The sequence below is a fragment of the Cicer arietinum genome, chromosome 1 (assembly GCF_000331145.2).
Source record: "Cicer arietinum cultivar CDC Frontier isolate Library 1 chromosome 1, Cicar.CDCFrontier_v2.0, whole genome shotgun sequence".
In the NCBI taxonomy this organism is placed as follows: Eukaryota; Viridiplantae; Streptophyta; class Magnoliopsida; order Fabales; family Fabaceae; genus Cicer; species Cicer arietinum.
In genome coordinates, this window is record NC_021160.2 from 38,994,699 (window position 1) to 39,003,766 (window position 9,068).

Below are 9,068 nucleotides of genomic sequence, written 5' to 3' on the forward strand. Positions count from 1 at the left end.
ATTAATAATATATTTTCATAAATCTAACACTAACTTCACTTTATCCTTTAACACATATTGGTTGCATCGGCCAACAACATTTTTGTTGATTTGAAATTGACATAGCAAATTAATCGATGATGGAAAAACATCATTAACTGCATTCATCAATGTTACGTTTATATCGATCACAATAACTTGAGAAATCAAGTTATTTGTTATGCACAATTTCCTTATCTTCTATAATGTCCAACAAAAGTTGTCTAATCGTTAAGATTTTAAATAAGCAAATACCACAAGGAATGTGAATTCTATTGAAGTGACACCAACAACTTCAAGCAATGGTAGTTTGTATCTATGAGTTTTGTACAATTTGATACAAACTATTCAACAATTTGTATCTATAGGAAACATATTCAACAATTTGATCGAATGTGGATGTGTCTAAAATGTCTCTCACAACATCTAAGTGATCATTTTTCTACTTCAACACTTGTACTTCTCATTTTCTATTAACATCATTAGATGCTCCATCTATGTTCTAGGACCTCTCAAAGTTGATCGATACATGCAATGTTGTTTATATGCTTGGGTGATAGTAGTTTGATTGTCCTCATTTTGATTTTTCGACGAAAGTGATGTGCATTTCAATGCAAAATTGTACTTTGTCATCTCATGAAACAATTTTCAATTTGCTTCACTTAGACGTCCTTGAAATGAATGAGCATCCAAAGAAGTAGCTAACCCATGATTGTGAAATCCACAAAAACAACCTTAACTATTCATCCCTCTTATAAGTTGTTTTAAACTTCATGGGTTAGAGCAAGTAGTTAACCCATGAAGTGTAAGTTGTTTTAAACTCTCCACTTTTATCACAACTTAGAATTAATTTTTTCTTACTTTCTCTTTGAATCGCTTCAATATCTGATTTGGCAATGATAACATTTATTCCATTTTATTTCTCAATCTTTCTAGTCCAATACAATATAGCTTCTCGTATAGAAAATATCTAAAAAATAACTATATTAAGACAATACAAAATTTATGCATTAACAAATTATTATATCAATTCAATTTAAAATTACATCAATAGTAGGAAATGGATCATTACAATTTACACCTAAATTCGTTCCATCAAACATTTATGTATCAACCTTATCCATTTCTAATATAACTAAAACATAAAATATTATCAAACAAAATTTTTAAAAAATAATCAAAAAATTTAAGTTTTAACTAAAGTACATCACAACACATCATCCATCAAGAAGAAAAGTCAGTCTACGCATGTTACCACACCACATATGACATATTACAAATTACATCATCACACATGTTTTACTCTGCTGGTAAGCTTTAACGAAAGTGTTCACAACCCCCAACCATCATGAGGCAACAATATATAATTTGTTGGGAAAAATAGCATAAGTTAAAAGAATTAAAACACAATCGCAACACAAGAATATAACGTGGAAACTCAAAAACCGGAGAAAAAACCACGGCCGCTGCCTAAACCGGCAACCAGAGAATTAATACTATGTGAAAATTGTTACAACACATAGACTTCTCTCACTCACACCCCAGACACCCCAGTACAACCACACTCTTACAAAGCAAATATTTAAACTAAGTCAGATACAAGCTTAAAGTGCTATTGCTGACTGGTGCATTTGAAAACAAAGGACTAAAACCTAATATATAGCCTTGACCTTCTCCTTATTCTCCCACACTAAAGGATGTGGGACTTGCAATCAACCCCAACAATCTCCACCTTGATTGTAAGAGTTACAGCTTCCGCTTCCATTGTCTTACCGACAATCATACTCCACCATCAAAAGTACACTTCACTTGGAACTAAACCATCCCAAGAATTTTCTCCACTTGGAACTAAACCATTCCAAGAATTTTCTCATGTCGAAACCTTGCTGAAATTAATGGTGCAACTCCTATGTTGGCTTCCAGGAAGTTCTTCAGCCATCGACAAATCACCACACACCTTGCATCAATGCCAACCAATGCCCGTGTGCTGTTCTGAATCCGCTAGCAATAACTTGTCCTTTTTCATGGTATAGCGGAAATACCATAAGGACAAACTTTATCTTCTAGATGAGATCACCATCATCTCCCCAAACAAGGGAGACCTTGCCAGCACTTGTCTCAGAGTCTTTTTCAGATACTGCTCCACCTGGACAATTTCTCTTCACATGCCCAGGCTTTCCACACTCCCAGCACACCAAATTCTTTGCATGTATCTTCTTCCCATTAGCCCCACTTCTAGTCAGCAACATTGAGCTTGATGAAGTGCTTTCATCATTTTTCATTCTCCTTTCTTCAGAAATAATTTTAGTTGCAACTTCTTCAAAACTCAAACTTTCCTTCCCATACATCAGAACAGGTTTAAGATGAACATAGGAAGGTGGAAGGGACAAAATGAGCCTTAACGCTTTATCTTCATCATCAATCTCAACTTTGATAGATTCCAACTCAGAGACAATATTATTCAAAGTACTAAGATGATCAGAGATTTTCGTACCTTCATCCATGCGCAGATTGTGGAATTGCTCTTTCAACAACAACCGATTTGAGATGCCTGATATAACCCTTCAAGCTTCTCCCAGAGTTGCTTGGCTGATGACAGATTCTGCACATTCGCAAGAACATTCTTTGCCAAACACAGACGAATTGCACTTGCAGCTCTCAAATCTAGTTCCTCCCACTTGTCGTCCTCCATGTTGGAAGTGTTTCCTTTCAACGCCTTGTGTAATCCTGATTGTATAAGCACATCCTTGACTTGTACTTTCCACAAGCCAAAGTTGATTCTTCCATCAAACTTCTCTATGTCAAACTTCATAGCGCTTGAATAAGACATAGCAGCTGCGCGCAGACTGTAAACTGTGCACCAGGTAAGTTCCCAGGAAAGAGAGGTGGGTCACAACAGACACGCTTAAATACCAAGTCTTTCCTTAGCCAGAACCTCCCTAAACAGCACTTTCACAGTATCACCTTTCCCCTAACAATACCAAGGATAATTCTTTTCTGATGTGGAAGATCAGACAAAACTGCAACCACAGAGCATACTAAGAAAAATTATCCTACCGAACCTTGGCTCTTGATACCAGTTGTTGGGAAAAATAGCATAAGTTAAAAGAATTAAAACACAATCACAACACAATAATATAACGTGGAAGCTCCAAAACCGGAGAAAAAACCACGGCCGCTGCCTAAACCGGCAACCAGAGAATTAATACTATGTGAAAATTGTTACAACACATAGACTTCTCTCACTCACACCCCAGACACCCCAGTACAACCACACTCTTACAAAGCAAATATTTAAACTAAGTCAGATACAAGCTTAAAGTGCTATTGCTGACTGGTGCATTTGAAAACAAAGGACTAAAACCTAATATATAGCCTTGGCCTTCTCCTTATTCTCCCACACTAAAGGATGTGGGACTTGCAATCAACCCCAACATAATTATCTAAAGTAATTAAAAATTCCCACATACATTTAATAAAACAATAGTGTAATTCTGAGACAATTTTGAGGATCAATAGTGCACTCACCTTAACAAACTTAGTAATTATTAATGCAGTTCATCTTTCGATTATACACACAATCATGAGTCCTCAGCACCTAGGAAATCTCCAATTACTAAATAGAAAAATAAACAAATATAAATATAACTAGAAGTATTAACAACTAGCTAGTAAAATCAAAATACTGTAACATAAATATCAAAATATTTTCAATAAAATTTAGTTATTTATTACCAAAATGTTAGATATATAGTTTAAAAATCCAATGTTGAAACAAGGATTTAAAAAGGACAAACGTTGATTGAAACTAACAAATTAACTTTGAACCCTTATATAGTTTTTCCATTGTGAAAAGGGATGACAACAACATGTGTACTCGCAGGTGATCACACAAAATTGTGTCATTTAGACAGAAAAAATTTATTTTGATTAAATGGGACTTCAAAATTAAAACTCAGGGATGAAGACGGATTTGAGGTGTTGATTTTCATATCGCTAGTAATATTATTATGATTTTTAAATTTATATATATATATATATATATATATATATATTTAATATTTTTTAATTTTATTTTTGTATAATAATTACTATTTTAGTATATTAATTATAATAAATATGACTTAAATTTATTATTTTATATATATGAATAGATGTAAGTGTGGAGCAGAAAAATCCAAACACTGTTGCAAACGAATATAAAGATTTAAGTTTTACATTTCATAAATCAAATGTGAGAGTGAGGGAGGTAAAATTCGTCACAACCCGTTGTCATGCCTACTTGTGAAAGCTAAACCTAATATACAAAGTCAATTTGTGCCCCTTTTTCATTAAGAATCTTTTGAAACGTGAGAAGCAGTATCTATATTAGAACATGAAAGGAATAGTCTAACTTTAACGATAAAAACTTGTAGACACTTTAATTTGAAGAGGCATGATTGGCATGGTAAGACTTAAAGGATGCTAAGAAGGATATTGAAGAAATACATTCATCTGAAAAATTCGTAGATCATATGTCCCCACATTGAAAGAACAAAATCCACCTTTTAATTTGATTGTAGATGACACTGTAATTTTTTAAAAAACAAAATGCGTTTCAAGCAATAAATAATCATTTTTAGTACATAAATATGTGAGAAGATGTTACAATAGTTCTTAAAAGTAGCAAAATAAATAAATAAATAAATCATTGAGTATATCTTCTATTAATAATTTTAGATTGATAAAAAAAAAAACTAAGTACCAAACTAACAAAAGACACAAAATGTATATATAATTTTGATTAAATGATTATTTACTAATAATGTGAAATTCGTGCAATTTGTCAAAGAGCACAACAACCATTTCTTATATTGCATGAAATCCCTCTCATTAGTAAAAAATGATGCTTAATAATCACGAACAGGACCATTCAGTTAGAAACCAAAACTTAGTCACACATCATCAACAATAATAAACATCATGTCCAATTAAAACTCAATGAGTTGAAATAAGCGAAACATTATAGAGAGAAAAGAAAGAAGTTAACTCAACAAAGAAGATGAAAGAGACATTGTTCTCTTCTCTCGAGAGGGAAATGAGTGAAAGTTGAAGTTAGGTGAGAATAGAGTAAATTATAGGGATTGAGGTCAAGTGAGAGTAAATGGGTATAGCAAGTAATAACAGGCTAAAGGAAAAAGAAAAAGCAAAAACTGATCTGGCCCAGTGAAGAACTGCACAAGCAAACGAAAATGTAAATGGATTAAGGGGTGCAAAGAGTAAAAATTATAACCAATATATTCATTTCTTTTAAAATCGCTTTCAATAACAAAAATGAAGAATTAACACAAAATTAGACTTTGAGAACATTCCGACCAATTTTAACCAAAAAAAGAAGATGACACATTAAGAAGGATTGTTTTGTTCCTTGGTTCACACTCACAACAATTTTATTTATTTATCTTTTTACAGTAAATTTGAAGTTTTTATCATCTATAAATAGAAGTGATCACAACTCTTGAACGGTAAGAGTCTAAATTATAAATCATCATTTACATGTTTTTGTTTTTAAAAGTTTTCATAAGACTATCGTTTATGATACATACTTCAGCTCTTCACTTCAAATTTGTGGCTCATACTTTTTGATTGTTCTGATACATTTTTGTTTACTTTTCAAATTAGCTTGAATTTTCACAAGCTAAGAACTCAAACACTACATCACATAATGTAAAAAAAACTTAAGTCTTTATTTGACACTGTTTGAGAGAGATTGTGTAAAAGTCTTTTAGCTTAAGTTCTAAGCCTTTTGAGGTTGTGATAATTCAAATTGTATTAGGTTCAATTGTGATCTAAAGAAAAGTGTAAAATGCTAAAAACATTTTGATCAACAAGATAATGGAAAATCTCATAAAATATAAACAACTGACATAGCCCATGTTTAAGGGTGAACCATGATAATTCTCTGTGTGATTCTCTCTAACTTAAACTTTTACTTTTAAGTATACATTATCACACAACACTGCATTTAAAGTTTATTGCATATGTATTCATAAGAACATTTTTTTACTCTAAACAAACTTGTTATCCAAGTGTGCAACTGAGATAGTTCTTTTTTATTCAAAATTATGTAAGGTCGCAATTCAAACTCTCCTTTCTTAGGACATATTATTCTACTTCGCATTTGATATTGTTCCATCAATCATCATAGTAAGTAGATTGTTTACATGGTCGACCTCCCAAGCATAAAACCAAATTGATTATCAATGACACTAGTCTCTTTTCTCTGTGTCCACTCAATCACTCATTTCCACAACTTTAAGGTATGGCATAAATTTAATCTCCCTATAATTTGTGCAATTTTCTATTCCTCGTTGATTCTAAAAAAATAAAAATTAGAGTGTTTCTCCTCCACGTGTCCGACATTTTCTTTGACTTCATAATCTCGTTAAAAATTTGTTACTCATCCAATGTCTCTATTTCCAAAATGTTTCCATACCTCAATAGCTATAATGTTTGGCCCAACTTTCTTGCCACTCATTTTTTTATCTCATGCTCTTGAATCCTACGATAAAAGGTAAAATTTCGATCCTTTTCACCATTGTCTATCATGTTAGAGTCTGGTAGAATCTCGTATGCATTCTTAAATATATTTGGAAATATTTTTTCCATCTATCTTTTATATATTTTTCTTGAACCAAAAACTAACCTTCATTTTTTATGCATTTCACTTGGTTCAAGTCTCTACTCTTTCATTCCCGATCCTTAGTCAGTCTATATATAGATTTTTCTCTCTCCTTAGTGTAACGTCTCGAGTTTTTTTTATTATATTTTTAAACTCTATAGTTAATTGTGCTAATTGTTAGATGTTTGTATGCTTAGATACTAATATAGGATAAATAGAAATAGTAATTAATAATTATTTAAAAATAGTTAATCAATTAATAAATAGTATTAATCAATTAAAAAAGGAACTAATTGATTAGTATAAGTGGGATAATGGATTAATACTCTATTGAGTACTAGACGATCTACGATTAACCAATGAAAGCCTAATTGTTAATTGATTAATATCATACCATAAGAAAAAAAAATAGTTTTTCTATGTATTGTGTAGCCAATACGACCTAATCAGTTAATCTAGCTATTTTAGACTATTTTACCTTCAGATATTTGTATATTTTCATATTGGTAAGTTTTAGTTTCCCACAAATTCATAAACACTCATAACTTTGTCAATTCTAAATTGATTTTGATTCCTCACGTTGTTGTGTGTTTGATCGTTTGAGGAGTTATAAACCACGATGTTCTATTCACCGATCATAATCGCTTTCAATCAGTAAAGTCACATCAAGCTTTATGTTTTTTAATACAAAATTCATCTCTTTTTATTAATTATATTTATGTTGTAAACAACAAATAGTCATAATTACTACAATCCAAGGCAGTAATAATAAGACTCTTATTTTTCTTTATTATTGGTAATGTATGAAATATATTTTTATTTTATTTTATTTATAATTTCTAATGTGGTTGTTATTATTATTATTATATTTTTTATTCTCAATTGTTATTTTTGAAAAGTATATATGTGTATGACATGATGTATTTAATTTGAATAAATATTTTGCTAAGTATTTGAAAAATAATAGCTTATATTAATAACAATAATAATAGAAAAGAAAGAAGACGTTAAAAACAAAGATTGTTGTGTAGGAACCTTATAACGACGTTAATAACGGTAAGGGTGTCACTCCATTCGTTTTCCTACTTGAATTATATGTGATATAAATGTACTGTGAAATTGTGTATTGGTTCTATTTGTGTGTTATCTTCAAAGTAAATGTTATATGATACATTGTAATAATGGTTGTGCTTGACATGTTCAAATTATAAAAAATGAATGTTATATGATACGTTGTTATAATGGTTATGATTGACATGTTGTAATTAATTCTGAAGCTGCAAATATGTTGTCATTAATAAATTAATCTCGCATAACATTGATGATTTACTACAAAAGTATCTACATTGATGCATTCATAGTGAGATGGTGCGTACATAATTGGCTGGAGCCTACAGTTGTGGTGCGTCCATAATTGGTTGGAGCCTACAAATTTTGAGTTAGAGGCGTTGCTTAGAAGGACCAACGAAGTCCTTGTGGGGGAGGTGATATTCTGTAATCATGCATTGACATATAGTCTAACAAATAGGATTTGTGCATTTTGGTTGAATTGTATCTTTGGTGCATTGTGATTTTTTACCATTAAATGAAGTATGTAATTTATTTATATTTTTGCTATAACAATTATATATACATATTTATTTGCTATGTGTTTGTTATTTAGAGATGACCCTTATATTTGACAGGAAGTCGTGTATAGTATTACATGAACGAATAATATTGCGGCTAACCTACTGGTGCAAGCAAGTACAATAGCGTACAGTTAGAGGCTCCGAGATACTTTTGTATTGGTGTTAGACTTGTTGAGAGAGTTTTCCACAAGCATCCAAAGTTATGAACAACTAGGATTTATTTTTGGGTAGTAAAACATCAAAAGTTTTGGCTTTAGGAGTTTGTTTTGTTTTACGCATTAACTTTAGTTTTTGTAATTGCGAATAATTTTATTCATTATTTTTTTTAAATACAATAGAAAAAGTTATTAATTGGTTTTAAAGTAAACGAGTATTTATGATAATCTTATAAAATAAAATAAAATGAATTTGTGTCTTTACATTTAGAATTTCGTTAGTTAATGTCTCGAAAAAGCGGGATGTTACAAGTAATTTTTTGAATTGTTGATGAAGATATGAAGTGGATTTTGACTCTTGATATAATAAGTAGATTTAGTATATTTATTAAATTGAGATGTATCATGATCCTTATGTTTGCAACAATCACTTTATATATTTAGTATCATTTTAGATATGGTGGAATATGCTATGAGATTTATGTTTAGACCGTCTCTTATGATGCGTCTATTTTTATTTAAAATCATGATTTTTAATGTTGATGTGTTTACTTCTAAAGATTAATTATCATGGTTGATGTTATGTGTTCTTTGATGATATAT